The sequence below is a fragment of the Thermobia domestica genome, chromosome 15, assembly GCF_964235325.1.
Source record: "Thermobia domestica chromosome 15, izTheDome1.hap1.1, whole genome shotgun sequence".
In the NCBI taxonomy this organism is placed as follows: Eukaryota; Metazoa; Arthropoda; class Insecta; order Zygentoma; family Lepismatidae; genus Thermobia; species Thermobia domestica.
Window position 1 is genome coordinate 42,859,269 of NC_137468.1, and position 25,369 is coordinate 42,884,637.

Consider the following 25,369-nt stretch of genomic DNA (forward strand, 5'->3'; position numbering starts at 1 on the left):
AGTAAATTTCATAGCAGCCGAAATGAGATGGCATAACTTGTACCAGATCGTCGAGCTGGAATTGTTTATGGAAGAAACATACCTAATCGATCGAGGTATAACTTGTTCCAGTGTTGCACTACCGGTTTGATCTACGGTCATTTAAAGAGATCCCATCGATGTCTGTAAATATATACGGATGCTAAAGAGTTAAGGGGCCCAGTACCCAGATGTTGCACTTATATGTTGACCAACAACTAGTTTTTGATTCTAAGGACCCTGAGGAACATTTCTAATATAGTGGCAAAAATTCCCCATTGGGGGAGGAGTTATCACCCCCTTGGCCATTGGTCTATATGTTCTTAATTCAAAGAAAGAAACGACGTACCATCGTACATCCTCCATAATTCATGAAGGCTGTAGTCAGAAGATATTGCAATGGAATCCGTGAAGGATGACAATCGATTTTGAAGAAAATCAGCTGTCAGTTGAATTTCAACATTTTTTTCTTCCAAATATAACAATCCAATAATCTTACTTTAACTATTCTCAGAGCATTTGCCGAAAGGTTCAGGGACAGACTTTCATGACTACATTCATGGCTGGACGATAATGAGGCACATTATCTTACGTAAGTAGTATATCCTCTCTTTTATTCCATATTAACTGTATCCAGTTGCTTACGCAAAAATTCTTCAAGCGCTCAATTGCATAGCCGTTTAGGACAAGCTTGACTTTGCACATATCTTCCCATAATACCTTGCTCGTAGAAGGTTTAGACTACAAACTCCATTTTGCATACGCCACAAACAGTAGCGTACCCAGGAATTTATTTCGGGGGGGGGGGTCCAAACTAAATATGAAGGTATTTTATATTAAAATTCCTAAAATTGCCCCTAAAATTAGGCTAAATTTTAAAAAAGTCGAAATTTCGGGGGGGGGTCCGGACCCCCAGGTCTCCCCCTGCGTACGTCCCTGGCCACAAAATGTAACTTTTTTGTCACATATGAAAGAGAGCAATCGGCATCTGGGAATAGAATTTTGCAAATAGAATGCTCAATACGTGTACAAAATGTTTCTAAATCCATCTGAACCAAACTTTGTTGAACGTCTTTTATTTATTTATTTATTTATTTATTTATTTTAATAAGTGACAAATGTAGGCACTTCATGCAATGGTTCCGACAATAGTACAGGTTCAAGTCAGATAAATAATTCATTAATTGAGATCAGTGTATATTAGATCACCATTGCGAAGAATCTTGTTAATGGTGTTTCATTTCTTTCTTACTGAAAATTGTGCAATGAGTACGAGAATAATTTAAGGGGCAATTTTGGACAGAAAAAAGTGAAAATCAGATTAAGAATTTTAAAAATGGATGTGCATATTACACTTGTGTCTAAATAAAATAAATTAAACTTATTATTTTTTGTTTGTTTAATACCCCACGGTTATGGCACTTTAAGCTAAAGGAGTCGGGTGATTAACGACAGTGATGATGATTCTGAAATTCAATGTTTGTGCTTTCCTACCGGGAATCGAACCCGGGACCACCTTGCAACGAAGGCTCTAAGTAAAATATTTTGGAATAACACGGGTGCAGAGTGTACCTCTCCCACCACATACACATATGGTAAAGAGTAAGGATGGTCAGAAATTTCCGAAATCCAGATTCCGCAAATTTACTTTCACTTTCGGAAATTTCACTTTCCAGATTCCGTAAAAAAATCCGGGATTCGGAAAAATTCCGAAATCCAGAAAAAAATCAGTTATCCGGAAATTAGATCATTCCGGAATTATTCCGAAATCTGGAATTTTCCGAATTCCGGATTTTTTCCGATTTTACATTCTGGATTCCGGAAAGTAAAAATTCCGGAATTGGCCATCCCTAGTAAAGAGGAATTTATTTAATAAGTTATATTTATTAGAACTTGCCTTTCGTGAGAGCGGTAGCGAGGTCAATTCCTGGTAGCGCGACACCAGGTCGAAAAAGTATAACATCTTTTTCAGGACAGCAGTTCTGAGTGAAGTTTTCCTCATTTACCCCCTGGCAAATGACGGGATGATACTTCACGGAATGGTTATGGTTATCCCCATTCCTTTCGTGTTCTCCAATTCTCCGGACAGTGTGACGTCATTCCTCATACCTGGCGGGCTAACACGGTCATAGATGCCGAAAGCCGAGAAATCTAATTCTTAACCCTAATCTAATGTATTAAAACTTTCATCCTTCATTTGCTACAAAGAATTGCCTTTGCGATCTGAGCATCTACGTATTCTTCTTTCCTCATTTTATTAGACCGACCTTCGATTATTGAATAAGGTCGCTATATGACTGGTTATCAAGTTAACCTCATTTTTCATATCAACATATATGATATTTGTTCAGAGCAAATACTTTCTTCGCGTCAATAAACAAATTAATTACATGTTGTAGACAATTAATACTTTTACAACTCGCTTGTGGGTCAAATGTTATCATTCTTGATTTTAGTGCGGATTCGATTCTCGGTGGGTCTTCATGTGATTTGAGTTTCACGTTTAACTGTACTTCAAAGACTTTCTTGGTCTTCAAAGGGATATCAAACACTATACTCTACACTAGTGTTCCTCACCCTTTTCGTGCCTAGTGCCTCCTTGGATGAATGTGATTGTTCTGAGCGCTCCCATCATGTTAAGTCAATCCACCCAAGCACAACGCTGAACGTAAAACTTGGACAAAGCAGCCTAAGAACGCTCGTTATTGAAAAATACTGGTTTAACAGATTTTTTTATTCCTCAGAATTATTAAGCCTTTCACTGTTGATTGGGAAACAATATTAATAGTTATTATTATTATTTCTAAGAAAGCGTAAACTTTTGATGAATTTGTAAAATGCGTAATGGTTTTCGTCCAATAGTAAGGAAAAATCATGAAATTTCAAACGCCGCCCTCTCAATAGTCTATCGCCCCTCTTCGTTCCAGCGCCCTCTTTGGAAACAAGAACGCCCACGTTGAGAACCTTGTCCTATACTATCATATTAATGAAGAAAAAAGAAGTCCAAAGAGAAAACAAATGCCAGTCAATAATTAGATCTCACTGAGATGAACATAAGATATGGGAGAACGTAAATCCTCGTTCGTACTTTTTATTTTCAGGATGGACAGACAGACAGGATGAATATAGAAAGGAGTAAAGGAAAAAAAACATTATTTATTTTAAACATTAAACAAAACAAAGCAGAAAAAGAAAAAGAAAAAAACATTATTTATTCTTAAACATTAAACAAAACAAAACAGAAAAAGCAAAGGAAAATTTAATACAACATATGCCACTTCAATAATTTAGTATTCTCAATTGTGCTGGCACAATTTAGGGAAAACGTTTCGGAGCAATTACGAAAACTCGCTTTTTCGTTCTCTCTCGTTCATTTTTTCAACTGTTGAATATCTGATTTTTTATAATAAGCATGTTAGTCTACTGACAACTAAATAGGGAATCTTTGACCTGTGTATAACATAGTATTTGTGCATACTTTGTGTTACGTAGGATCTTTAAAGTTCCTTACAGAAAATAAGATCAAGAACAGTGAAAACGTCTCAACGTGTATTTTGAACTACAGATGGTGATAAAAAAAATGGAAACACCTGAACGAAATTGCAACTTACCAGATTAATATGGTGTCGGGACACCTTTCGCCTTCAGAACATCCTTGATGCGACGTGGGATGGAGGCATAGAGGTCGTGAATGGTAGCAAGTGGAATTTTACACCATTCCTCGTGCAGGGAATCGGCCAGTTCTGTGAGAGAGGATGGAGGTGGAAATTGTCGCCGGAGTCGTGTTTCCAAGACGGACCACAGATGTTCAATTATGTTGAGATCTGGGGATTGGGCGGACCAGGGGAGGTGTTGAACTTCATCCCGATGTTTCTCAAACCACGCTGCAACAACGCCAGCTGTGTGAATGGGTGCATTATTATCCCGGAAGATGGCGTCATTGTTCGGGAACAACATCCGGACCATAGGATGCAAGTGGTCTATTAAAATTGCGACATAATCCTTGGCAGTGATTCGTCCGCTAAGTGTGACCACAGGACCCAATGAAAACCATGATATGGCGGCCCACAGCATCACCGAGCCGCCGCCATGTTTCACAGATGGGCGGAGACACTGCAGATCATAAGCTTCTTTGGGCGTTCTCCACACATAAACTCGGACCGTGGTTGGGAATAGGGTGAAGGATGACTCATCCGACCATATCACACGTTTCCAATCCTCAACGGTCCAAGTTGCATGGTCGGGGCACCATTTGCGGCGTGCGAAAGAGTTATGGTCCCTGATGAGCGGTTTGGCCCGTGCAACACGACCCCGTAAGTTCATGTCATGTAATTCGCGGCGGACTGTCATTGTCGAAACAGGGTGGGTAGGTGCTGATTGAGTTTCTCCGTCACTTGCTCCGCAGTGGCACGACGGTTCTGCGTGACAATGCGCTTTAATACCCGGCGTGACCTGTCACTCATGATTTTCTTCCGCCCACTGTTCCGCTTCCCCGATGTGGTTTTCCCGTGTGTTGTGTAGGCCGTCATCACCTTCGACACTGTCCCACGCGACACATCTAACACAGTAGCCACTGCCGTCACACTTACTCCACATAACCGCGCACCAACAGTTTGCCCTCTTTGAAAATCTGAGGTGTCTCCCATTTTACACTACCTCCGTCTGCTGCAGCCACTGGACACTGCTGTTCCACTGCGCCTGACGTAGTATGAAGACCGACCTAACACACTACCACCAGCGGTCCGGCGCTGCGGGCGCCACGACACCACTTCTAACCCATACATCTGACGTGTTGCCAACTACAGGTGTTTCCATTTTTCTGATCACCATCTGTAACTACAGCTCATACAGTGACGCATTTTGATATATGCATCGTGCAAATACACTACAGCAGTATTTAACAGGCAGATGGTAGGACTATCATATAGGTTGTTTAAGGAGAGTCACAAAAGTACAATTTAGGAGTCGGTACAATACATTTAATAGAAGACTTTTCCCTATTATAGAAATTCGGTTAAAAAAAAAAAATAGAGAGGATGGGGAGGATGAGGAGGAAATCATCAAAATTATACCATTAATATTTCAGTTTATTTCAAAGCAAAAACAAGAATATAATACAAAATATCGAAAATATCGTAATTTACTCCCAGCTCTTCGCTTCCCCCTAAAGAAAATTCACCCCTCCTATTATGCTGTGCATGTTTCTTGATTTCCGAACAATGGGTCATCAAATGTTGCATCACATTTTGAAATGAAAGACAAAATGAACTTGAATCGAATTGGTCTAGGCTGTATCAAACTTTGCATAGTGGTTGCACATTGATCTCCTATATAACTTTGTGAAATTTATGGTATGTAGGCTTGTTGTTCCCGAGTAATATGCCATCAAATTTTGGGTCTACCTTAAATAGAGAAAAACATGAACTGAAATCATCCAACCTGGTGATTAAAGTAGATGATTAAGTACTAATAAATGATTATGAAATAATTTGTGGAATGAGAATGTGCGAGGAAACAGGACAACCACAAAGCGATTCACAGTTTGGATTAAATGCGCCGCTTGGATGCCAAGTGACCTGACTACAAAAAATGAAAAAAAAATGAACCAATGCTTTCATTCACTTCTATAGATGGGTACCTTTAAAAAAAAAAAAATTGTGAAGCATAAACTTCATAGTTACGGTTCTGGTTGACATTTGACAAGATAACAGAATATGAAGTGTTCAAAAAATGAAATGAAATATTTCAGTTTAACTTCCCATGATTATGCCCGTTAGGCTAAGGGACACGATGATTAAAACAAGTGAATGATGATGGGAGAATTGTTGGAATGAAAAAGTGGGAGGAAACATGAGTACCCTGAGAAAACAAATGGACAGGATGTTGTGCATCATAAACTTACTTGGCCGGAGGTCGAACCAGGAACCTCACGCAGCAGAGGTAAACGCTCTACCTGTAAGCCACTGTGCCCCCCCCCCCCCATGAGGTGATTATGATACGTTACATTTCAAATTTCAGTACCGGAAATTTTCAATTTTACAGTTAGACCACTTCGCATTCAAGTGGTTCAAATCAGGATACTTCCTGTCACTAATGCTCGCTTACCACTGAGCCATCTGTAACTTTTTTACATGCTTAAGGTCTCTAAATAGATGCTTAATTTCTATACTTACAAAATGGATGGCCGTCAAAACTATTTGTATTATGTCATTGTAGGTTATTATCTGAAAGAAGCAAGCATGTATTCACATGTTCATTGGATTCACAAGGGAGGCAGAATATGGAAAAAAAATAGTCTCCAATTTTTTAATTTATAGAAAAATACAGCTATGCATTTTTGTGATTTTGCATTATCTGCAGGAAAACCCGCTTCAATTGCCAATCTTTATTATAAAATTAAAAGGAACTATGTTTATGATTCTTAATCTCTGGAATCACCCGACCGATCTCGATAATATTTTCAACATTCATGAATTTCCAGCCTAGGAGTGTTTTTAACTAATCACTTTGATGGTGCAACTTAGGAGAGGAGGAGGGGAAGATATAAAAAATAAATAAAACTTAATAACTCTTAAACCAAAGACCAATCTTGATCGACTTTTTCACATAAATGAGGTTCGAGCATGGGATGTTTTTTTATCATTTCACTTTGACGTAGCAACGTAGGGGAGCGGAAGGAGGAGGAGATATACAAAGATCAATATTTATAAAAATAAAAGCGACTATGTTCATGAGTTAATAGCTTTTGAACCACCTCACCGATCTCAATCAAACTTTCAACATAGATAAGGTTCGAATCTAGGAAGTTTTTTTTATCATTTTATTTTGACAGTAGGACTTAGGGGAGGAGGGGAAATATATAAAAATGGATAAAACTTAATAACTCTTGAACCACCCGACCGATCTCGATCAAACTTTCAACATAAGTAAGGTCTGGGCCTGGAATGTTTTCGTCATTTCACTTTGACGGTGGAACGTCGGGAAGGAAAAAAGGGAGAAATATATTTTAAAAATGAAAATGAAAGTGATTGTCTTTGAGACGTCATCACTCTTAAACCACCCGACTAATCTCAATCAAATTTTCAACATAGATGATGTTTAGACCTGGCATGCTTTTTTTTTTTATCATATCACTTTGACGGTGCAATGTAGGGGAGGGGAAGGAGGGCAGATATTTAAAAATGATCGAAAATGACCAATATTAGTGTCTAATCTATAATTTTCGGGATGTCTAAGCACAATGACACTTTCGTTGCAGTTTAAATGAAATTTCAGTCCCGCAACTTGGGAGAGGGGAGGAGGAGATACATACAAATGATTTAAAATGACCAATATTAGTGTCGAATCCATAGTTTTCGGGGTAGCCGAGATGAACAGTGACACTTGCGATCCCGTTTAAATACAAATTCAGTCCCACAACTTGGAGGAGAGGGAGAGAGGAGAACATAAAATGATCAAAAATGACCAATATTAGTGTCGAATCCATAGTTTCCTTAGTCGTTGAGATGAACAGTGATACTTCCGATCCTGTTTACGTCCAAATTGACCTTCGCAACTTGGGGGAAGGGGAGGGGGAGATATGTAAAAAATGATCAAAAATGACCGATATTACTGTCGAGGTCGCTGTGTTGAACAATGACACTTCCAATCCCATCTACATCGCAATTCAACTCCGCAACTAGAGGGAGGGGAGAGGGAAGATACATAAAAATGATTTTTGAAAAGATAACCAATATTAGTGTAGAATTCAAAGTTTTCGGGGTCGCGAAAATGAACAGTAAGACTTGTGATTCCGTCTAAATCCAAATTCAGCCGGCAACTTGGGGAAGGAGAGGTAGGAGATCCAAAGAAATTATAAAAAATTAACAATATCAGTGTCGAAGTCAGACTTTTCGGGGTCGCTGAGATGAACAGAGACACTTTCGATGCCATGCCTTGCAACATGAGGGAAGGGATATACAAAAATCATTGAAAATGGCCGATATTAATGCCGAATCCGTAGTTCTCAGGGTCGCTGTGATGGACAGTGACACTTCCGATGCGAAAATCAGCCATGCAATATGGGGAAGGAGAAGGATGGAGAAATATAAAAATGATCGAAAATGACTGATATCAGAGAGAGCTTTAGTAATAATAAAAAGTGACATTAACGGAACATACTACTATTTTTTTTTAAATTTAACCCAGCGAAGCGGGTAATTGATGCTGGTAGTGGTTAAAAGTGTTGCACATAAAACGAGTCGAGACGAGAAAAGAAATTCTCTCGTCTCACCTTGTAAATTTTGGACAAGTGTAGTCTCGTCTCTATTGTCAGAAAGGGAGACACGGTGGCTCACTGGTAGAGCGTTTACCTCTGGTGTGTGGAGTCAATGGTTCGATCCCCGGCCAAATAATTTTGTGGTGAATAACATTGTATCCGTGGGTTTTCTGGGGGTACTCTCATATCCTCCTACTTTCTCATTCCACCAATTGTTCTATCATTTACTTGCTTCAATCATCGTTTTTCTTAGCCTAAAGGGCATAATCGTGGGACATATTGAATTATTTTCTATTGTTGAAAAATTTGTTCTCAGCTTGTAAAATTTTTGTCGTCTATTCTCGAATTTTTTTATCCTCTCATGTAAATTTAAGTACAAAATGTATACCTTCATTATTTTCTATGATTCATCTAGAAATTATCAAAATCCTACCATGTCACAAAAAGTCCATGAATGATTTGATATAATAATATTTAAATTATATTTATCATCGAAGTATATTTTATAATGACTCGTGCACAAGGGCGCCGATCCCGGGAGGGGCCGAGGGGGTCCGAGCCTCCACCAAAGCTCATGTGGGCCCTCTTACTGACAATATTTGTCATAATTTGAATGTAATTTGTTTTAAAATCCTTATATATGCTTTCTGCATTTGAATGCGCTCCCCCCCCCCATCCCAATTTACAGAGAAATCGGCGCCCTTGCTCGTGCATCTTTAGATTGTTTTCATTGTGTTCGAACAATCACTTTACCAATTTATTGTTTTTATACTTTCAATCACGTATCATTAAAATCGTGTTTGGGATCTAAAACTTGAGTGAGCTAAAGTTGCCCACGAAATTCGAGAAATTTCTTGTCTTGAAAACGAGACGAGAATTCTCATTTTCCTCGTCTCGTCTCAAATTTTAAAAAGCGCTTCTTATGTTACGGGCAACATTGTCTCGTCTCGTGACAGTATTTACAAAAATAAATTGGGTCGCACCTTATTGTGTAGAATCAATATCATATAAAATATATATTTAACGTTTCATGATTATGCCGCCTAAACTAAAGCCGAATTACATATGAAAGTGAATGATTATCAAAGAGTGGAATGAGAATGTGCGAGGAAACGGGGAACACTGAAAATCCCACAGACACACTGTTGTCCACCAGAATCTTGCAAAATGAAACTTTTCAGTTTAACATCCCACGAGTATGCCAAGAACTGAATGGTGATGAAGATATTGTGGAGTGAGATTGTAAAAGGAAACGGTAGTACCCCGAGAAAACCCACAAACACGGTGTTTTCTATCGCAAATCTACTTAGTCAGGGTTAGAACCAGATACCTCACGCTCCCGAGGTAAGCACTGAACTACTATATCTCCAGAATAAACTTACATGTCCGGGAATCGAACGAGGGAGACCTCACAACAGAGGTGAACGCTCTACCACTGAGCCACCGTGCTTCCCACACATCCCATAGAGTATCTGTGCTGAAAAAAAGTATGTGAATTGAAAGATACGAATAAAATAATATTGTAACATTGATATTTAAACCGAACATTTTGAAGTTCTCCTCCCTCCTAGCCGAAATTTCTTCCAGGTAGAATTTCTAGGAGTTATGCCCCTTTTGATTTGTCAACCGACTCTCGATTCCCCTTTCTTCATTTTTTTTAAGAAAGAAGTTACCATCGGAGTTAAAATAAGTGTCCCAAAGCATCCCGCCCCCCCTTCTTCCTCATAACTTGACTTTGTCCGCTCCCCGGACAAAAATTTCTGGAAGAAAGCATGTTTCCATTCTCGCCATTTCTGTAAGAGACTGTTAGTAGTAACTAATTTATGCCTAACGAGAAGAGAAACAAACCACTCTTGTCTGTGTACTCAACTATATGCATGCTGACCGGTAGTTGGCAGCACTGTGTATTGCGTAAGGTCGTCTGCAACCAATAAAAACAAGACGGCGGCTGGGTGACTCCACTGTGACGTGAAAAACACATGTTTCCTCTTTAGAGTAGTGAAAGTATAAACTACTTAAAGATTCTCTTCGTAATAATTCCAACAAATACAGTATAACAGCTGACTAAGAAGACTTACATGAGGTAGGAAGTTTTAAAAGATAGTTCGCATGAAACGTTAACAAGCATTTTTTAAAAGATTTCCTTATCAAGAATGTTAAACATTTAAACAATGATATAGCAAGTATAAAACCCATTTAATGATAGGAATTGTGCCTTCGTTGTCTGATTATGATAATCAGAACTGATATTTTTTCAAGTCACCATCAGCACAGGTTGAATAAAACGTCTTTCCAGTGAAGCATAAAATATTTCGCAGTGTTCGATTCTGAAAGACTGTACGGTTGTTTATTTGGGAACAAATTTAGTGTTTGTTATATTACACAGACAGCAGGTAATGTAAGAGTTTCTATCGTTTTTCTTTTCTTTTCTTTTTTTTGTCTTTATCAATAGGCGAGGCTTTTAGTATGATGCTGCAATGTGTTCGCAATGTTATCTTGATCGCTATAAGTAGTTACGTAACTGCACGTAACTGAAATCCTTTGAATGAAAGGTTAAATAACAGCTTCCTATGAGCGCGTGTCTGCTTGACATTACTACAAGCGAGTGCACGAAGGAACAATAAAAAGCAAATACTTCTAATGCTTATTTACATGAATTCTATAGAATGGGGCGTCATTGAAGAGAAATGAAATGAAACCTTTTAAGTTTTACGTCCCACGTTTATGCCGGCTAGATTAAAGGAGACGGTGATGATGATGGAATTAGGAAAATGGGAGGAAACGGAAGAATCCCGAGAAAACCCACGCACACAGTGTTTGTCCACCACAAATCTCACTTGGCGCGAACTGGAATCGAACCAAGGATCCCATACACCAGAGTTGAACGCTCTGCCACTGAGTTAGAGTGGGAGACCCGGGTTCGATTCACGGCGGGAGCTCATGTGGTTCGGATTACACGTTAATCAGTAGGTCCACGTCTAATATAGCCTCGCTGCTGAAAGGGACGCTGAAACTAAAAATCAACTCAGCTCTGCCACTGAGCCACCGCAGCCTGGCGTCATTTAAGAGGTACGGGGTTGTTGCCCCTCCTGAGTTCTAGATAAATTTAATCAATAGTATAATAAAATATTGAATGGCACAGTGGCTCAGAGGTAGTGAAGTTACCTCTGGTGTTGGTTCGATCCCCAGCCAAGTAAACTTCTGTGGACAGCATCTGGGTGCTCGTGGGTTTTCTCAGGGTACTCCCACTTTCTCATTCTACCAATTGTACCATCATTTACTTTTTTAAATCATCGTCTCCCTTAGCCTGAACGTCATAATTGTGGGACGTTAATTATATATGTGGAGAAATTGCCCCTTTTCCCTGAAGCAAAATCTGAAATGAAGCTTCTCAGGGCCGGATTAAGGGGGGAGGGGCTTGGTAAGACTGTAGACCCGGGTCTCTAGGTGGATGGGGGCATCCAGTACTGATCAAAAGCGCAACTGGCTGTCTAAAAAAGAATTATAAAAGATGCAATCTTCATCATAATATAAAATATGACCAAAAATATTAAACATAGGTCCCTTAACTTTCCTCTTGTACTTTCACAGAAATGTATCAGGCGAAGTCAGCAGAGACCACACGCAGCCGCTCACATTAATTTTCGGTTTTATTAGGAATTGCCAAAAAACAAATTGGATTTGGATAATAAACGGTCAAGTAAAAATAATTAGTAAATCAAAAGATACGTGAATACATATTGAACACTGACAGGAAAAATGTGACACAAAATGCTAATCAATGCTTCGTAATAGGATGCGAAACAGATAATGGACCAAATATACCTCCCATTAATATTCGGTTTAGATAACGTCAACAGTGTTTACTCGTTTTTGTACCAGGGGCGGATCCGGGGGGGGGCGATCGGGGCGATTGCCCCCCTTCCAGAAGAGGATACTTTCTTATTTTGTATATATACATAAAACCTATCCCAAAGTTAGGAGCCCTTAAAAGTAGCAGTGAGACAACCCCCCCCCCAGAAGTCGGTCCTGAATCCGTCCCTGTTTTGTACTATGTAGAGGGCGTGATATGGTGACAAGACATGTACTGCAGATGACAGCAGAAAAGAGGTCATGGCAGAGGTGCATAAGCAGCACTAAACGTTGTGAATCAAACAGGTTACATGGACTGTGGCGAATATGGGTTGAAAAGGTAAAAATACAAGTTTCGAGCAGCGGCAATTGGTAATCTGTCATCATGCGAAAGGGTGTGAATACGCTAAAATAGCTTAAATATTACGCATCCCCAAGAATACCGTTAGAGACATTGTCAAGATGTATAAGAATGAAAATAGAATAGAATCCATACCACAAATCGGGCAGCCCAGGACATTGTCAGATAATGACGAACGTACTATTCTTCGCTAAATTAAGAACAACCCCAGGCTAATTGCAGTGAGTATTGCGGCATCCCTAAACTCCGAGTTAGGCAAGAACGTTATCGCAGAAACAATCGGCAGTGTTGGGATATTCCGTGTTTCATGGTAGAGTACTAAGTAAGAAAACGTGCGTAAGTAAAGTCAATAGAAGAAAAGATTTAATTTCGCACGAGAACATGTGGGTAAGTTTGTAAGTCTTATTCGTGGACGAAAGTAAATTTGAAGTGTTTGGTTCAGACGTTCTCCCACCAGTCTGCCTACTTACCCACGTGTTCTCGTGCGAAATTAAATCTTTTCTTCTATTAACTTTACTTAGGTACGGTTATTTACGCCCTTTCACATGATGATAGATCACCAATTGCCGCTGCTAGAAACTTGTATTTCTACCTTTTCAACCCATATTCGCCACAGTCAATGTAACCTGTTTGATTCACAACGTTCAGTGCTGTTCATGCACCTCTGCCATGACCTCTCTTCTGCCGTCATCTGCAGTACATGTCTTGTCACCATACCACGCCCTCTACAGAGTACAGAAACGAGTAAACACCGTTGGCGTTATCGAAACCGAATATTAATGGGAGGTATATTTGTTCCATTATCTGTTTCGCATCCTGTTACTAAGCATTGATTAGCATTTTGTGTCACATTTTTCTTTCAGCGTTCAATATATATCCACGTATATTTTGTCTTACAAATTACGTTCACTTGACCTTTTATTATCCAAATCCAATTTGTTTTTGGCAATTCCTAATAAAAATCGAATATGAATGTGAGCAACTTTTTTTTAGCCCCGGGCTTCCAAATGGGTGAATCCGGCCCTGACGCTTCTCCTATTGAGAAACCGATTTTCTATGCTTTTCGTTTACTTGGAATCTATCAGCTAATGAGGATTGCTCCTTATCATATACCCATGTACCGGTATAGCCATATATATGTAGGCCCTATAGCTTGAACGTTATTTTAATTTATTGTTAGGATAACATTTTATATGTATTTCTATGAAATTATTTACGAAGGTTTAAAAGTAATTTGAAAGAATAGTTAAACTAAAATCTCTTTCCTGGGATGTTTGAATCAGAATATGTAAACTATTAGTATAATTTTACGGCCTACATCTCTTATTCCTGTTCTTCTCTCCCTTTATTACCTTAATGTACCCTATTGGGAGATGTGCCATTCGATCCCAACAACCGACTTCGATTCAGACAACGCTCGTATGTTCAGTACTTCTATTGAGTATTTGTATCATGCCTAGGGCTCTCATATTTTCATAATAATAATAAAACGGGACACCTTGTGAAAATGTATAGTATAGTCAACAGTTTTTTCTGAATTTCCTTTTACTGAAATATCATAATTTATTATATAGTAGGTCAGCATTCACCAAAAGTAAGTAAACAGAGAATAACTTATTCTCTCTGGTAGTTGAGTATCGGTGGCTAATAAAAACGGGATTGTTTCAAATGTTGCACAAATCGTATTGAGATATTTTGACGAAAAAACGGGACACCTGGAGTTTTTTTCTTTAAGCAATTTTCTGGAGAGTTGGGTCAGATTATGTAAGCGGGACTTCTAGTAGCAATAAACATGCCAAATTATTATTTGCGAGGCCGTCCAATCCATCTACGGGGATGATGTGGGTTGGTATTCCATGTCCAGCATGAATAATTATTATGAGGCAATTTTGACTTCATTTCAATTATAACGAGGGGCCGCGGTGGCTCAGTGGTTGAGCGTTCGCCTCTGGTGCGTGCGGTCCCTTGTTCGATCCCAGCTCGCGCAAAGCGGGCTTTGTGGTGGACAGACACCGTGTTCGTGAGTTTTCTCGGAGTTCTCCCACTTTCTGCATGCCACTATTTCATTCATTTCTTACCACCGTCTCCTTTAGCCCACGCAACATAAGCGTGGGGCGTAAAATACGAAGATTTCATTTCATTTGTTTTTTCAATTATAACGATATCTCGTCAAATATTAAAATAATAAGTAATAATAATAATAATAATAATAATACAATAACATACAGTTTCTGCTAATAGTTATGAACAGACTCACTTGAGGAAATTCTTCAATGTCCTTGTGTTTAATCTAGAAATACATATCTTCTGCTGGTCGATTTTAAAACAAGGCTTCTCTGTGTTAAACGTTAGGTCGGATATCCACTACAGAGTTATCTTTTATGTAACCGTTGTTGACGTTACGGATGGACTTCACGACACTAATAGCGTACAATCATGAAAATGACTTTCAAAAAGATGGTTTGTTATCTCTAAATATTTTAAATCTCAAAAATGAATTAGCAACAGTAAACTTGTTACTTTTTCAAGGGAACTTATTTCCTCTTAAGGCACGAGGCTTGAGGCGACTGTTCCGCTTCCCTCACCTACAGGAAGCCCTGATTATTTATTAGGAGTTTGTTCCTTCCATCACCTAATCTATATGAGACACGGGTCTACTAGGTAGTTCCGAACTACTTGTAGCTGTTATCCTTTTTTTTATTTATTTATTCACACACTATTTATAGTGGTATCGGTTACAATTCATTTTCAATAATTAGTCTAAATTATTTAACATATGCAAACATATTTCTAACTGTTCAAAAAACTCATTTTTAAGTACACATGCGTCATAATCAAAACAGTTTTCTTTATTTTCTTTGTCTCGGTATGTGCTTAAATTTAAGCAGTTTTCGTCAACATCTACTCCACATCACTGCCAACAATAGCCTACTCCCGCCGCCCGGTTACTGCACAGATACACTGAAGGTTATATTCGTCTGAGTTCTAGGAACTCTTCATAGTTGCGATTATTATTATTTGGTCTAGGAATTAATTCGTGCGGGTGGACAAGAGATGGCGCAACGAACGGAGCGTCCCACAGTTCCGTGTATTCACACATGTGTTGCAAACCCCTGTCATCGCGTATCGTTCGTAGTATAGGGCAGTGGATTAAAGCGTCAACAACACCAGTTTGTAGTTACGTGAACATGGCGCAATTTGTGCCTGATAAAGTGTTTTTGCGGGGTGTCCTGCTGCATTACTTTAACATGCAGAAAAGTGCGACTGAAAGTCGTCGTATTTTGGTGGAAGTGTATGGTGACCATGCTCTAGCTGAGCGAACGTGTCAGAAGTGGTTTGCACGGTTTAGAAGTGGTGATTTCGGCTTGGCACACCAAGAGCGAGCTGGACAGCCAAACAAATTTCAAGACGAAGAATTGACAGCATTGCTCGAGCAGAATTCGTGTCAAACGCAGGAACAACTTGCAGCAGCATTAGGCGTTGACCAAACAACAGTCTCCAAACGCTTGAAAGCCATGGGAATGATTCAAAAGATGTCACATTGGGTTCCACATGAATTGAAAGACAGAGACGTTGAAAGACGAAAAACCATTTGCGAATTGCTGCTTCAACGACAGAGCAGAAAGGGGTTTCTGCATCGAATTATTACGGGTGATGAGAAGTGGATCCATTACGAGAACCCTAAACGAAAAAAGGCCTGGGTGAAACCAGGTGAACCAGGTCCATCACAAGCAAAACGAGATATTCACTGTGCAAAGGTTATGCTGTGCATATGGTGGGATATGAAAGGTGTGGTGTACTATGAGCTGCTGCAACCGGGTGAAACTATGAATGGAGAACGTTATCAACGACAATTAATGCGTTTGAAGCAAGCTCTGGCCAGAACACGACCAGAATGGGAGAACAGAGGTGATAAACTTATTGTTCAACATGATAACGCTCGCCCACATGTCGCAAAACCGGTCAAAACCTATTTAGAAAATGTCGGATGGGAAGTTTTACCCCACCCGCCGTATTCACCAGACGTTGCTCCTTCGGACTACTACTTGTTCGATTGCATGAACAACGATTTGATTGGACAGTGGTTTACTTCTTCAGAAGATATCGAAACATGGGTCTCTGACTGGATCGCTTCCAAGGATGAGGACTTCTTTCGCCACGGAATCCGTACATTGCCTGACAGATGGGCGAAAGTGGTGGCTAGCGATGGACAATATTTTTCTTAAGGTATTTATGTATTTTGTGTTTGTACTACAGCTTCAATGTCTGCGTACCAACCGCACGAATTAATTCCTAGACCAATTATTATTATTATTATTATTATTATTATTATTATTATTATTATTATTGATTATATTCGATCGATGGAGAGAACAGTGGAATTGATCGCCCGTCACCCAAGCCTACATTTTTATAGGTCTATATATAAAATATTGATTTATTCTGGTTCGATGAAAAATTGTATTTTAAGCCCATATTAATCATCCAGGAAGCTAGCCGCTCATCCGAACAACATTCTAGAACCGGTAGTGCATTCATCCAGTTCTTGAGCTGGTTCTGTTTGAAGTCCCTTTTAGACCTTGAGATGAAGCTGTATGACGCATGCACCAATAGCTTAATTCGGAATCCCGTTCACTCAGTAGGAGTCGGACAAGAAATGGACTAGCCAGTGTTGGCGATTTTGAAATTGTGCCTAACACGGCCCCAGGATCGTTAGGCTCAATGGGGCTGACGCTTATTATTCTCAATGGGGACACTAGCTCAGACTCGAATTGGATCTAGCTGGGCTATCTAATCTCAAAGATACTTGCAAAACAGGAATGGCGTGGGTCAATGAAAACTTGACCCACCACACACTAAAACTCATCGTCATTAACTTTGACACATGATCCACGCCCTCCTCTCTACTAACGAGATTGGGGCCGCGGTTGTTCAGTGGTAGAGCGTTCACCTCTGGTGTTTGGGGTCCCAGGTTCGATCCCAGCCCCCGCCAAGTGAACTTTATGGTGGACAATCACCGTGTGCGTGGGTTTCCTCGAGGGTTCTCCCGTTTCCTCCAACTTTCTTCATTCCACCATTTCATTCATTACTCATCATCACCGTCTCCTTTTAGCCTAAACAGCATAACGTGGGACGTAAACCCCAAACCGGCCGTTCATTTCATTTCATTTTACTAACGAGATTACACTTGTAATAAAACAAGGATGTGAAATTATCACTAGTTGGTCAATCGGTCAAGCAACGCTCTGTAACAATACCTATGAATCTGACCTTTACGATATAAAATGGTAAAGTGTTTGTCATGAGCCAAATTACGATGAATTTCAATGTAACTGTCATATATAATTATTTCCTTGTTCGATTAACTTTTAAGTGTAAGATAGGGGGAAATTTGAAAGTCACAAATCAAGGTAAAGTAGGATACGTAAATAAAATAAAGTGTAAAATTCAACTGTGTCTCGAAAGCCAAGTAATAAGTCATATTGTTGTTATTACAATTACAAATATCATGGATGTAGAAGTGTCTGAAGCTCTTTGTTCACTTAGATATACTCGTCTCAGGTAAGTAAATAGAAACAAATGAAAAAAGGAAGAAGACTGGAGATGTCGATCAATCATGTATGGTGGAAACGGAAGTGATTGATGTGAAGATTTTTGTCAGGATGGATCAGTTCTCTGATAACTATTGATGAAAACATGAACTCTAGGGACTATTTGCACTGTGTTTATGAATATGCACATTACTTCACTAACATCTCTGGTGCATGGGGTCCCTGGTTCGATCCCCGGCCATGTAAGTTCGTGGTGGACAACAACGTGTCCGTGGGTTTTCTCGGGGTACTCCTGCGTCCTCCCACTTTCTCATCCCACAATTTTTTTCATCATTTGCTTGCTTCAATCATCGTCTCCCTTAGACTAACGGGCATAACCGTGGGACGTTAAACTCAAAGATTTCATTTCATTTCATGGATTTGGTATTTCTAGCGGGGTATAGTTTTTTTCTCACTTGTCAGTAGAACGTGCTGTATGTCACACTGCCGGCGTCATATCAGTAGTTTCAGGACTATGATAACAAATTTACATTGCTCATGGCCTCCCTAGATCTCGTTCGAAACCATATGAAACATATATGAAATATGTAAAGCGGGCGATCCGACCACGTTATACTCCACAAATGAAATTGTAAAAGTGTAAAAGTGAGAGAGAGAGTTTAGTTGGGAATGCGGCGTAGGATCGACACTGCGTACGATCGAAAAATTCAGCTCAAAACCTGTTTCGATCGTACGCAGTGTCTATCCTACGCAGTGTTGATTCTACGCAGTTTCGATCCTACGCAGTTTCGATCCTACGCAGTTTTGGTCCTACGCAGTTGCCCTGAAATAATTTAAGTTTTAATCATGCGCTCAAAAAATATATTTTTTTTCTCTCTCTTTAATTTGTTTAACCTGTGCAGCTATAAATTAGGGTTATATTCATGGACTCCACACGACCTAAACTGCGTAGGATCGAAACTGCGTACGGTCGAAACTGCGTAGGATCGAAACTGCGTAGGATCCACACTGCAGGTAGGATGGACAAGTTACAGGTGTATGGATTGAGAATCAATTATGATTTGTAGTGATGACTATGTCAGAAGTGTAATACTAACTTTGAAACAGCTTCGACGGAATATAATGTAAAATAGTTATGTAATATGAAGAATTTAAAGTAATGAAGAATATGATGTATGATGAATATTGAAGGATAAGAATAATAATAATGTTTAACGAATATTTCGATTGTAAAGATATTATTTCGTAGAGATGCAAAAAAGCCGGCTTTTTTGAATCGATGGTTTTTTTCACATAAAAAGCCGGCTTTTTTGGGAAAAAACGAGAATTTTGGAAATTTTGGCTTTTTTCATTTTCATGATTTTTCTATCTAAATAGCTTTCTTATAGTATATTCTGTACTTAGATAAGAATTCCATGACCTAAATGCCATATTTCGCTCTAAAATTCACCATTAAGATGGATGGAGCACATGTTTTACGAATTAAAGCTATCATGAAGAATGTAGTATTTGAGGGCAATTTTAGAGGCTATTTAACTTTATTTTAACTTTTGAGTTATCGATATTTTTTCTTGATATCATTTCAGTTTGTCGTCTGTTTCATTTCTAAGAGCTTAGTACTCTAGCTTCTAGCGCAGAAGTTAAACTTACGTTTTTCTATATATCCGTCAAAGCGTACGTTTTTCAATATATCCGTCTAACCGTACTTCCACATTTTTGTTATACTGTAGCTGTGCAACGATTTAGCAATAATTTTCTGGATACAATCTTTAATACTAATTTATACAAATAATCAGTAGCGGATTTAGAAGCGTACTTTGGGACGGGTTTCTCTGATTGTTTCATTTTCTAAAATCTCCTAATTTTATTTGGGAGGAGCTTGAAGTTTATGAGTACAGGTATAACTAATACTGTATTTCGTTTCGTTTATATATTTAGCGATAATCTTCCGGATACAACCTTGAAGATCATTTTATACTGAGAATCAGTGGCGAATTTAAAAAAGTATTTTGGGAGGGGTTTTCTTACTACTAATGTTTAGTTTTTCTAAACATTCGTAATTTTTATTTGACGGAAGCTTAAAGTTTATGAGTAAAGGCATAACTAATAGATATTTCGTTCGTTTTAGACATTCCGTAATTTTGATGAACAGGCTTCAGTCCGAAAGACCGCCCCCCCTAACCCTCGCAAAACCGTCACTGCTGGTAATTAGTAGTAATAACGATTTAAAAACAATAAGAAATGAAGTCAGCCAACTCACAGTACACGCACTATTTCTACTTCATAGATGGAATGAAGAAAAGTTTTGTCAGAATGGTCGAATGCTGAGTTGAATTCCGGACTTCTCGATAGAAGCGCAAAAGCTCCAGTCAATCATGTTTGTTGTGCAGTTGTATTTATTTTAACTTAAATATATTTCGTAGTCCTTTTTTTGTGTGTGTTGGTGGGGTGGGGAGAGTTCCATAATGATATGAAGGGTGTGAGCCAAGAACATGGTAACTAACAAATTTTCAATTGCTGAGTTACGCAGCATCAGATAGGCAGCAACGCATACCGCTTCGTTTAATCCCTCATGTATAGACTTATGTGAAAAATCAGCTTTCCGACTTTCAAAATGGATTGTGCAGCAGAAAATTTCTAATTTCTTAAAATAGTAAAATTATGGGTTACCATGTTCTTATCTCACACCCTTCATGTTCAATCCCTCTTGTTAAAAATACAGAAAACTTGAGGACTGAATAAACCGTGATGGTGCTTATATAAAACTGTAGAATTTCAAGAATATACAAAACCAAAAGCTCTAGGTGTGCAGCCTTTAAGTGTATCATATAAATCTAAGTATTTTTCTTATGTTTTATTTTAATTTTATTTTGTTCCAAAAAGAGGGTATGGAATATTTTGAAGTAAAAATACTACATAGAATTTTGCTACTTATTTGAGTATTTTTTAAAAAGAAGTATTTACTTTTAGGGTTGGCTGGTTTACACCAGCTGTTTTTCTTCTTTTTTTAAAATAAACAACTGGTTTAAACCGAAAAAAAAATAAAAGGTACGAAAAATGCGAATCGTGTGAACTTCATGGTGACGTTTCCATACATCAAACCATCTGCATTAGTTTTATTTCCTTTTCACCTTTTAATCAAGGTGTCCCATGTTCGATTCTCGGTCGAACCACAACCCTTCTTTCATGCGTAAACAAAGTAGCGGTTCGGATGTCACTTTAAGCGAAAGTCTTCTCATTGATAACCTCGGTATTACGTAAGGATGTTAAGCCTGAACATACGAAACGAAACTAAATTGTATATTTCTGCATGCCTGAATGCCTGTTGTTTTATAAAGAAGCCAAGGTTGCTTAAATATACTGATATAAATTGACAAAATTTATCGATTGCCTACGTAGCTTCCAACATTAGCTTGGATTGTACTTTCAATGATATGTACTCACTAAATTTATAATTTAATACCTCAGTTTTAGCGTACTGATTATGATACGTTGACCTTTAAATTTTACATGCAAAACAATAACAGGATTTTTTCCGTTATTGTTTTACATTTAGAGTAATGACGGGATTTTCCCGATGGCTAGGGCGGGAGTTTCTCAATTTAAGAAATTTACTGACCGGATTTCTTTAAGCTTATGTGACCCCTTCCAGCATAACCCCGTTGTTGCATAATAACACCAAGGCGAAACAAACTTATTTCTGTCAATATGTAATATAAATACATAAAGCAAAATATCTAAACCCAAAAAAACCTGGTTTAAACCAAAAAAAGCCTAGTTTAAACTCCCCCCAAAAAACGGGTTTTTGGCATTTTCAAAAACAACCATGGCTCTTGCCAACCCTGCTTACTTTTGTATGTAGGAGGTTAAAAAAATCTTATTATATACATTGGTTAATCCTTTGGAATTCATAATGTAAATATGTTGAGAAGTAAAACTGTTTGAAATATCTTTTCGAAATTCATGGTTTATTTTCGAGGTTTTATATTATTATCGGCATCAACCACTAATTAAATGACTTTTTGTGTTGTAGAGAAGCGAAACAAAATCTGGTTTATCAATTTAAAGCAGAATTTTCAAAAAAGCCCAAAATTTCCCAAGCAAAAAAGCGAAGCAGAAAAAACCGAGTTTTTTCCAAAAAAGCCGGTTTTTTTCCGAGCCCTTGTATCTCTATTATTTCGTAAAGGCTGTCAGAAAGTTAGAGAAACAAAAGTCAGATAAAGATTCATATGCTGTTCTGTGTGTACTTGTCTGCGTAATATGAATGAAAATTTATATGATTTTATGTACAGCTTGACGACCTAATCACCAGTTATTCATATGTATGTCAACAACGTTACAATATTGTAGGCTACTTCGATTTGGGAGTTTCTCATTTGTACACTGAACCTCAAATCGATTTATAATTGGAACACGTACCCGTGGGAGTAGGAGCATTTCAATGTATTCCGTTACATTTCACAAAAATATTTTTAACCGTAAAAGATTCGAAATTAAACTACTATTCAAATAGAGAATAAAATTACGAAAGTTTACAATTATTACTGGAAATCAATGCTGTCATCCATTTTGAACATTTTAAGAGAACATAGTTTCTAATGTATTGAAATTTCATTTCTTATGAATAGTTTGAAACGTTTAAATAGTTGTAAAGAACCTGGAGAAAATTCATCAAAATCCTCCTACAATGGGGAAGCCGTGTTAGACATGGAGTTAGTGGATGCAGATGGTGGCATTGGAAAAGTCCGGGTCTCCCGAGCACAGTGGTGATATCAGAAACCGGGTCCCAGCCATGAGGCTCCAGAAAAATGGGGTCCCGAAGTTTTGGGCGCGGGTTCTTTCTATACACCTATTAAACATGGAATTGTATGTGGGTGGTGAAGTTGGAAATGTTCGGGTCGTCTGAGCACAGTGTTAACGTCAGAAATTGGGCCCTTGTCTCAAAGGTCCAAAAATGGTGTCCGGAAATTTTGAGCTTGGCTTCATTATATTTTTCTTTTAAGCATGGAGTTATTGGATACATATTGTGGAGTTGGAAAGCTCCGGGACCTGAGACTCCAGAAATGAGATCCCAAAAGTTTGGGTTCAGGTCTCTTTTATTTGCCTATTTAACATGGTGTTGTACTATAGTGTTAGCGTTTGAAAGGTCGGGGTCGATTAACGAAAGCGGTAATGTCAGAAATTGGGCCCTGGCCTCGAAGCTCCAGAAAATGTGGTTCCGAAATGTTGGGCTCGAGTCCACTCTATTTCTCGTTTAAGCATGAAGTTGTTGCATACAGATGGTGACGTTGGAAAGATCCGATTCCCCTCAGCACAGTGGTGGTCAGGAACCGGGTCCCCACCATGGGGTCCCAGAAATGGAGTCCCAATGTTTTGGGCATGAGCCCCTTCTATACACCTATTAAACATGAATTGTTGTACGAAGGTGAAAAACTTGTATCTTCCTTTAAAAAAAAAAAAAAAATGTATCTTCCTTATAATTATTAGATAATAATCTCAGCTCCTAAACACGTATAAAAGATACCGAAGTTATATTTCAGCAAAAAACAATTACCATAAAACATCTATTTGCATGTGTAATGACTGAAATGTATTATACTTTGCTTCCCTCTCAAATAAATTCATTTCACCATTCCATTTATTCTCATCATCTGCGTCTCCTTTAGTCTACCCAGGATGACAGTCGGACATAAAACTTAAGATTGCATTTTCATTTTCACATTTGGAGACCCTGTATCTGTGTTCCTTGAGTGCCCCAAATGCTAAATAATAATGGGTTGGAAGGCCCATGAAGTTTAGTACCTGGTACACCCATTATCTCAACTTGCCCAAAAAGTTAAGGGCTCACGTTAAGTTAACGCCCCAAAACTTTGGTTTTCACACCTTATTAACTATATTAGCCCAAAAGATGAAATTTGTTGGCCCGTCGATCTTTATCTCGACTAGCCCAGAAAGTTGGGAGGCTCTGGTGAAGTTAGCCCCCAAATTTTCGGCGCCTATATCACATTAACTATGGGAGAACGAAAGCTGAAATTTGGTAGCCCATCCAGCCCGTAGACAGTACTATATAGGCCATTCATTCTCTGGACCAGCCCAGAAACTTGAAGGGGGGGGGGAAGACTCACGTTAAATTAGAGCCCGAAATCTTTGGCGCGCATATCTCATTAACCCTTTCGGGACAAAATCGATTTTGGGGTTTTCGTAGACTTTCAGTTAATGATTTATTGCCCAAACACTGTTAGCCCGATTGATATCGTTTACGTCTTGTATTTTAGAAGAGGGACATGGCTATTTTTTGGTGTAAGTTAGATTGCAGTGTTGCTAACGGGAGGGATTATTGAAAAAATGTAGGAGTAAAATTTTTTTAAAAAAAATTCCCTAGCCGAATTTCATGATTTTTTCTAGCTGGCAACACCGAAGCCACATGGGTTCAAGTCACCTAAAAAGAATTTTCTGGTATGTTGACAAGGTACAGTAAAACCTGAAGTCGCTGGCTGCCATACAAAGGGAGAAAGAAAAAACTCTCTCATAATACACATGAAATTTTGGCACTTCTTACGCGTCAGAAGCAAAAATCAGCATACATGGTGGTTCACCGGCTTCCCTAATTATCCAATCGTGCTCCTCTATGGTGCGTTTTGTAGGCCAAGAATGATTCCAGACAGTTGTACGTTGGTTTGAATATAGCCAAGGACACTGAAATAATAGGGGGGAAAGGATAAATTTCTCAATTTTTTCACAAACAATTACAATTTAAAAAAGTTTTAATCATTTGTTTTAAATATTTTGTTTTAAACAAAACAACCCTGGAAGTTAGTAAATTTGGGACGAAGCCCAAACTAGCAAAAACTTGAACTAATTACATGAACCTTCGATTGTGCCACCTACAAAGTCTACAAAAGAAGTGACAATTCACAGCAACTAGATAACTAAGAAAATGTTAAGCTAAGTCATTTGAACTTAACGACAATCTTCTGAACAAGGCATTTGCCAACTTGATCAGAAGTAGTGGCTTTGGGGGGAGGCTTCTCCTTTCTCCCTGCTGAGACAAGACTTAGCTTTTTTGTCCTCCTGAATAAGTCATAGTCCCCCAAGAAAAACTTCCTGGGTACACACCTGTATGATTATTTAATTATATTTGTCACTATTTTATTTGTCAGTTTCGTTTCTATGCAGTTTCGATCGTACGCAGTTTCGATCGTACGCAGTTTCGACGCTACGCAGTTTCGATCCTACGCAGTTTCGACGCTACGCAGTTTCGGTCGTATACAGTTTTGATCCTACTTCGGTTTTTCCCTATATAACTTCAAAAAAATACTATTACTTAAT

The 25,369-nt window shown here is 38.6% G+C and overlaps 2 protein-coding genes across 4 annotated transcripts in view; one reads left to right on the forward strand and one right to left on the reverse strand.

Annotated features, from left to right (window-relative positions):
• Window positions 1-14,898, reverse strand: part of LOC145671006 (uncharacterized) — a 152,719-nt gene extending 137,821 nt beyond the window's left edge. For both annotated transcript variants that reach the window (XR_014128426.1, XM_081739645.1), the window contains exon 1: window positions 14,746-14,898. The gene's annotated coding sequence lies outside the window, so the exon portion shown is untranslated. The remainder of the gene's footprint in view (window positions 1-14,745) is intronic.
• The window catches only part of LOC145671008 (sugar transporter SWEET1-like), a 109,125-nt gene continuing 93,954 nt past the window's right edge, over window positions 10,199-25,369 (forward strand). Inside the window, exon 1 of one of the 2 annotated variants that reach the window (XM_081739646.1) lies at window positions 10,199-10,358. The gene's annotated coding sequence lies outside the window, so the exon portion shown is untranslated. Of the gene's footprint in view, window positions 10,359-10,440; window positions 10,669-25,369 lie in introns of those variants that run through there. The other variant, XM_081739647.1, reaches the window with a different exon arrangement.